This window comes from Octopus bimaculoides, chromosome 11 (genome assembly GCF_001194135.2).
Source record: "Octopus bimaculoides isolate UCB-OBI-ISO-001 chromosome 11, ASM119413v2, whole genome shotgun sequence".
NCBI classification, from domain to species: domain Eukaryota; kingdom Metazoa; phylum Mollusca; class Cephalopoda; order Octopoda; family Octopodidae; genus Octopus; species Octopus bimaculoides.
In genome coordinates, this window is record NC_068991.1 from 71,952,461 (window position 1) to 71,960,205 (window position 7,745).

The 7,745-nt window shown below is 38.0% G+C and overlaps 1 long non-coding RNA gene across 1 annotated transcript in view; it reads left to right on the forward strand.

The window, feature by feature from the left end:
• Positions 1 to 3,109: 3,109 nt before the first annotated feature.
• The window catches only part of LOC128249037 (uncharacterized), a 13,862-nt gene continuing 9,226 nt past the window's right edge, over positions 3,110 to 7,745 (forward strand). Inside the window, exon 1 of the long non-coding RNA XR_008265136.1 lies at positions 3,110 to 3,642. This is a non-coding gene — a long non-coding RNA (uncharacterized LOC128249037). The remainder of the gene's footprint in view (positions 3,643 to 7,745) is intronic.

Below are 7,745 nucleotides of genomic sequence, written 5' to 3' on the forward strand. Positions count from 1 at the left end.
ATATGAAAGTGATGTAGGTATACATATGTATATACATATGTGCATAATTATGACATGATAATAATAATGCAGCAGCTGAAAGTTATCAAATTTTGAAGACATGTGATCACTTGGCTGAAAGTTATCAACTATTATGGTATGTGATAATTTGACTGAAAACAATATTTAATCAATGACAAATGATAACTTTGCCAAAAGCTTTCAAATCTATGTTATATGATCAACTGTTGCAAAGTTTAAAGATCCACATTCTATGATATATTGACTGAAAACTGTTAAGTCTTAAAGATATTGATAACTTAGCCGAAAGTCAAAACTTTGACAACCTTAGCATCAAGGATTTAAAAATTAGAAACCTTATTCTTTTTTGAATACCAATAGTTCTTGACCTCTGACCCGGAGTCTTTATTGGCTGTTTGAGTAGCATTATTTATGATCTGTGTTAAAATATAATAGATGATGAATCGGGGATGGACAAAGGTATGTAGTAAATAAATATTAGGTAAACTCAGGAATTTAAGAGATTGCTATTAAATTTCAAGGATACAGGCAGCATTAGGGAAAAGTGTTTAATTCTTTGTGGGGAGTGGTGGGAGGTATTGCACAGAGGAAGGGGTGGGTTTTTTGTTTTTGTTTTTGGTTTTTTTCTCCAAGTGTTTCATTTGAAACGTATATAATTGGTCTCAATCATTCCAAAATAGCAGTGTGACTGATAACAGTGACACAGTTGTAACACAGAAATATAATATTAATACAACTTTAATATCAAAATGCAATTGTAATTAAAAACGAAAAATACACCAGTAACAACAAAAGAACAACTGCTGCAGCTGAATGCAACAGGGTGATACGAACACAAGTCAGGTGTTACTCAACTTTACCACAACTATAACAAGAATAGCTAAAGTAACACAACTGTAAAACTTTTGTAACACTAGAATACAATAGCAACACAAAACACCAACACAGCTGTGAAACAGTAACACAAGTGTGACATGTATACAACAGAAGCACAGGTGTGATAAATATATAACTGTGACATAAGTGTGACACAGATATATCACAGTAACACAACTATGCACAGATATACACCAGTAACATGGCTGTGATGCATACAAAACAGTAACACACAACTGTGATACACTGGCATCACATCAACATAGCTATACAAAAGTAAAGTTAGGGCGACACATAAGTGTCACAGTAATACAATGTATTCAACATTGATAGTGACGTAGAAATCCAATTGTGTTATTGTGTATCACGACTGAGTGATAAAGTAACAGTTGAAAAAGTTAATACATAATATATTTCCAACATCCAACGCATTTAAACACGATAGTCTTTACAACAATAAGCACAACTCGGCAATAGTCTTCATAACATCAACAGAAGATTTTGCTATGTCAAACACTGCACTATTTAAGATATTATAAGACTTCACTGCATCAAACATTATACAATGCATTACTGCATTAAATATTACACAAGGCACCACTACATCAAGCACTGCACAAGGCATTATTTCATCAAACTCTGCACAAAGAATCACTGCATCAGACACTACACGCAACACCGTTACATCAAACATGATGTGTTCACTACATCAAACATAATACCAAGCAGTCACATCAACCACAGCACAACACTTCAATGCATTAAACCAACACACACACAAAACATTGCTCAATACAACACAATAGAAGCCTTTATAAACATCCAGTACAATTCAACATGGAAGAAATATTGACAAGATGGTTTATTGTTTAAACTACATACAGAAATGAATGTCTTTCCCTAACAAACATTCTATGATGTAACTAAACAAACTTTCTTATTTATTAAACGTTATATATTTATTTTTCCTAATGTTTTTTGTTGTTGACTTCTTAAATATTTTGCTCGAATTTACCGTTTTTACCATGTTCCATATATATTACCATATATATATTCCAAAGCCTTGTGAGTGGATTTGGTACACGGAAACTGAAAGAAGTCCTTCGTATATATATATATGTATGTGTGTGTGTATGTTTGTGTGTCTGTGTTTGTCCCCCCAACATCACTTGACAACCGATGCTGGTGTGTTTATGTCCCCGTAACTTAGCAGTTCGGCTAAAGAGACTGATAGAATAAGTACTAGGCTTACAAAGAATAAGTCCTGGGGTCGATTAGCTTGACTAAAAAGGCGGTGCTCCAGCATGGCCACAGTCAAATGACTGAAACAAGTAAAAGAGTATGTATTTCCATATGGTATTTCCACCATCACCAAAACCAAAGGTAATGAATGCTTGGTATAACCTTCCAGGTCTCATACTCATTTGCAAGTGAAGGCTATGCTTATATATTTCCATGTTGCTATGGAAGCAATCAATGACATGTGACTATATTTGCTGCCAAGATGTTAGAAAGGTTACTTGCCATTAGTGCAAGTGATTTAAAACTATTATTTTAAAGGTGACTTTTAATATCTCCTTCCCATTTCAGCTGACCTGGTTCTTGGTACAAACCTTTTATTTCCTTTCCCCTCGCATTGCTCCTCTCCTTACACTACTGACACTCCCTCAGTACTCACACTATCCCCCCCCCCTTTCATTCTCTTTTCTCACATACCACTTAACACCACTCTTTCATGTCTCCTCCGTCTTTCTGAAGAAGACAAGCATCAGAAATAAGGTTACTGATGTGGAGAATGTGTAAGCAAAATGGAAAGGGAACTATCCTAAGTAAACCCAACAGAGGGACCAACTATTGAAGATGACAACTGTATGGCGAAAGCATGATTAAGACAGAAATCAATTGGATCATCAGCAATTGTGACTAAGATGCTGGAAATATCCAGCAAAGTGAGACCCATGCTAGTCACATAATCATTTAGTACAGAGTGGTGTTGTGGCCATAAACTGGCACAGCAATGTTGTCAACTGTTACTAGAATAACAGAAAAGCTATTGAAAGAAGTAACTATTGATGTTAAACCAAGGGTCCGAGTTTTGAAAGTAACAGAAATTGACTTGGAAAAGAATTAGCTTAGACTGGATGCACTGGTGACCGCTTCCTAGCCTGGAGGAAAGGTTTTTAGCTAAGAGCAAACTACTCTGTCTATCGTTTGTAAATCTGTAGAAAGTCTTTGACATGCTACCATACTAAGTGTAAATGAATGGCATGTGAGAATAGTTCCAGTAAAGTGAGAATTGGCAATGAGTTCAGCAAGAAATTTGGCTCTGAGCCCCTTCTTATTTATTATAGATCACCAGACCTTAACAGAGAAGTTTAAGACCAGCTGTTCATGGGAACTCTTCAGTATTGATGATATAGTTCACATAACTGAATTGGTTGAAGATTTAGAAAAGAAAGTACAGAAGTGGAAGCAAAGATAAATGCTTTTAGTTAACAGGAGAGAAAACAGAATTCTACTGCCATCTGTAAAGTGATCGTGTTCGACATGTGGAAAAGAAGCAGGTCATAATTCCATATAGTCTGTCCAATATAAACAAAGGGTCCACAAAATGTATTGCATTTTCACAGGCAAACTGAGCTGGAAGATTTCGTATGAGTGAAATGCACCAGATTAGTTAGAAGTAAGTCCTGTGAAAAAATATGAAGAGCTGCAGAAATAATCACTTCAATAAATCCAAAATGAGTATGAACACCTCTTTCTTACTTATTAAATATTATATATTTATTTTTCCTTTTCCTTATGTTATTTTGTGTTGACTTATTAAATCCGGCTGGATTGGACCAATCTTGAGTATAACCAGCCGAAATTGCAAAGATAATCTGGAACTTGACTGAAGAAAGAAAAATTCCGAATGACCCATCTCTTTTTTTTTTTTTTTTTTTTTTTTTTTTTCTTTGTATCGTCTGTCTGGAAGTTTTGTTGTCCCTTTTTTGTGTCCTCTAACTGTCTGGATGTTTTGCGTTCTTGTCCCATTTTTGGTATTCCTTTATATATATATATATATATATATATATGCAATATATGAAACCATCATTCATAATCACCAGTTAATGTTTGTTTTCCATACTGGCATGGGTTAGACTGTTTTACAAAATCTGATGAGCCCCAGAACCACTTTGAGTTCTAGCATTGGAATAATTTCTATAGCTGAATACCCTGGCTGATGCCAATATCTTCACAGCATTGATTGCTGTTTTCATGCCACTGGCGCTAGTGAGGTCATCTCTAGTAACTAGTAAGATAAGAAAAGACCATAAAAATGGAAAATGGAGTTAGTATTTGAGTGGTGGAGGGCAGTGATTGTATGCCAGGTGTTAAAAAGCTAAAGAATGATTGTGGGTGGGGGACAATCACAGGTGTCTTGCTGTAGAGAAGATACATGGCTACCCTGCCTCACCCCCACATCTGCATTATATAAGGCTGGGAGTAGCTGCAAAGAAGGTAGAGATGGTGTTGGTGAGATGCCAGAGCATCTCAAGATATGGGAAGGCGAATATAAGAGAGGATGCAGGCAGTGGATCAGGATGGGGAGAGTAACAGATGGTTAGAGGTGCGGGTGATTGATAAAAAAAAATCTCTCTGCAATTACGATGTTTGCGTTCAATCCCATTGCATGGCCTCTTCTACTCTATACTGGTTGTCGACCCTAAGTTCTTGAGTGAATTAGGGTTGATGGAATCCAAGGGGTCAGCTCTGTCACACGATGTATTGCATTGATTCCACATGTGGATGATGTTATGGGTGCACGAGTCTGTAGGAAACTCAGCCCTTTACACTTGTTCAGTATGTATTAGATTGTTTATATGTTGTGAATTTCCTTCTTTCTTGGTTAACTCCTCTGAACATTTAATGAACATTTGCCTTGCTGAAACAGCGGTGGCTACGTTAGAATATGAATCAAATAATTTTAAAAAATACTCGGTATACATGGAGACACATAGCCTAGTGTTTAGGGCAGCAGTCGAGGGATTGTGGATTCAAATCTAAGACCGGGCGATGTGTGTGTGTTTATGAGCGAAACACCTAAGCTCCACGTGGCTCCCACAGAACGTAATGGCGAACTTCTGCTGACTCTTTCGTCACAAACTTCCTCTCACTCTTTCCTCCTGTATCTAGCAGCTCACCTGTGACGGACCAGCGTCCCGTCCAGGTAGGGAACCTATACGCCAATGAAACCGGCTCTTATGAGCTAAGTATGGCTTGAGAAGGAACATACAACCACACTCGGTATACACCTATACGCACGCTCGCGCACGCACATGGTGTATGGATTTTGTGTCAGGGAATTATACCACCAACACACCAGGCAACAGACACAGAGGATAAATAGCTTACTGCTTTGACTCGTGTATAAGTCGCGCCCCTAATTTGATGTTAAATCTTGATACAAAATTTTTTTCCCTGCATAGTTTTAGCTTTGCCCTGTATAAACCACACCCCAGTTTTTTCGGGCTTTGGGGGGGGGGGTCAGATAAAATCATGTATAAAATAGTACGAATTACACACGAGTAAATACCACAAAAACCAACCAACAACATACGCAACTTCTATTTAACTACACAACAACCATATCGGATGTACGATTCACATCGGTGAATTACATACCCCCATCAAACGTCTATTAACCAGACATCTGAAGTGTAATAGGATAATATACAAAATGAACACTAATTGTAGAACTGACGAAAGTTGCTTTAAGGGAAATTATTAGATAAAACGTAGGCTGTATCAAACCTAGGGACAAATGTGATTTAGTGACATTATTTTATTTCTTTAAGTTTCATTCCGACTGACATCGGCCATCATACATCTCCCCCCCCCCTTCCTCCTGTCCTACACAAGTTAGCATGTAATAACGTAATAACAGTTGGAAAAGGCCATCAGGCTTCTTCTCTCTTTCTGTATTAACCCGTCTTTTTCAACTTGTCACTATGTGTTCAAAGCTTTGTCTTCTCGTATGATACTTCTATGATGAACGTAGCCTGTTGCCGCCTTAGTCGTTCAGGCTATTTCCCTTCGTCTAATATACTCCAACGTTTGTTACTTTGTCTGTATACAGAGACAACCTTTGACAGTGGTCCTCAACTGTTTTCTTTTTTACCAATGAATCCCTTTAATTATCTTACGCTCGTGAACGCCCATATATCTATTCGGTGTGTAGAATCTGATTTCATAGATACTTCTTTCAAGGTTGTTATTTTGCTTCTCACACATTGACTTGTGTAGGTTTTCACTAGGGTATTTTTGTATGTATGTAATGTAATGTATGCGTGTGTCTGTGTGCATACAGATTTGTATGTTTTGCTTTATGTATGTATTCTCATGCATATACTTACATATCTAGACATGCTCATATATACTTAAATGATAAACTTCTGGAAAGTTTTACAGAATTTTACAGTTCCAGTGATGACTTGGATCTCTAGTTTTCGAATCAGCTTTCTTCTTTCTGGTTTTGAGATTGGTATTTAGGCAATGTGTCAGGGCCGGCTCAAGGTACCGGCAACTCGGGCAGTTGCCCGGGGAGCCATGTGCTTGCGAGCGCCAAAGACGTTGTGACAAAGACATTTCCACGACTGTCAGTTGGTATACGCCGAAGTTCAGCTTGCTCTGGGCCTCAGCAACCCAAGGGCCGGCCCTGATCCCAGTGCCCCAATAATTACAGGTATAAACCCGAACTTGTAAACTGGAAAGAGTAACTGCAGATTTCTCAATAGTTCAGCGTAGGTATTCTCTTTTTCAGTGATCGTCAGGTTTATGTTAACATCCGCTGGGTAGCTGATTTCCACAACTGTACAGTTCCTCTTCTATATCCCAAATCATTATACCAGGTCTATGTATGTATGTATGGCGTGTTTTTTTTTCTCTCTCTCTCTCTCTCTTCTATCTTTCTCTTTTAAAAAAATGTTTCTCCCAGCGTTCACTATTTTCCTTTCATTCTGGTCTAACTATCTTCCATGTTTGTTTTCGTTCGGTTTCCTTGTATGTCTCCACATGCATATATATATATATATATATATATATATATATATATAATGTATGTATGTATATGTGTAGATTTGTATGCTTTGTTTTATGTATGTCTTCTCGTGCATATACTCGCACTATGTGTGTTTGTGTGTCTGTGTTTGTCCCCCCAACATCGCTTGACAACCGATGCTGGTGTATTTACGTCCCCGTAACTTAGCGGTTCAGTAAAAGAAACCGATAAAATAAGTACTAGGCTTACATTTGCATACAGCTCTGATTGGCTGTATGCAAATGAGTTCATTACTGGAATGCGGAACCCTCGTGGGAAAAAAAATTTCGTGTACCATGCGCCAAGTGTCGAAGTGATCGCAAGAGCAACGGGAGATGAAGTGTCTTGCTCAAGAACACAACCCACCACCCGGTCTAGGAATTGATACCACGATATCACGATCGACCTGACTATTGGCTGTTGTTATACACCACTGGTCACAGGGCGCTTCTTGGCATTGTTGTAGCTTTCGAATCTTATACCCCGCCCATTCCCTACCGGCCAGGCAGGTAGGCCAGCTGAAACGTCATTCCCCCGACTGGAGCAACATGCAATGAAGCGTTTTGCTCAAGAACACAATGCACCCGGTCTGGGAATCTAAACCGCGATCGTGAGTACAACACCTTAATCTTTAGATCACGTGCACATACACACGTATGTATGTATGTATGTATGCATGTATGTATGTACGGGTCTGTCTCTCTCTCTCTCTCTCTCTCTCTCTCTCTCTATATATATATATATATATATATATATATATATATAT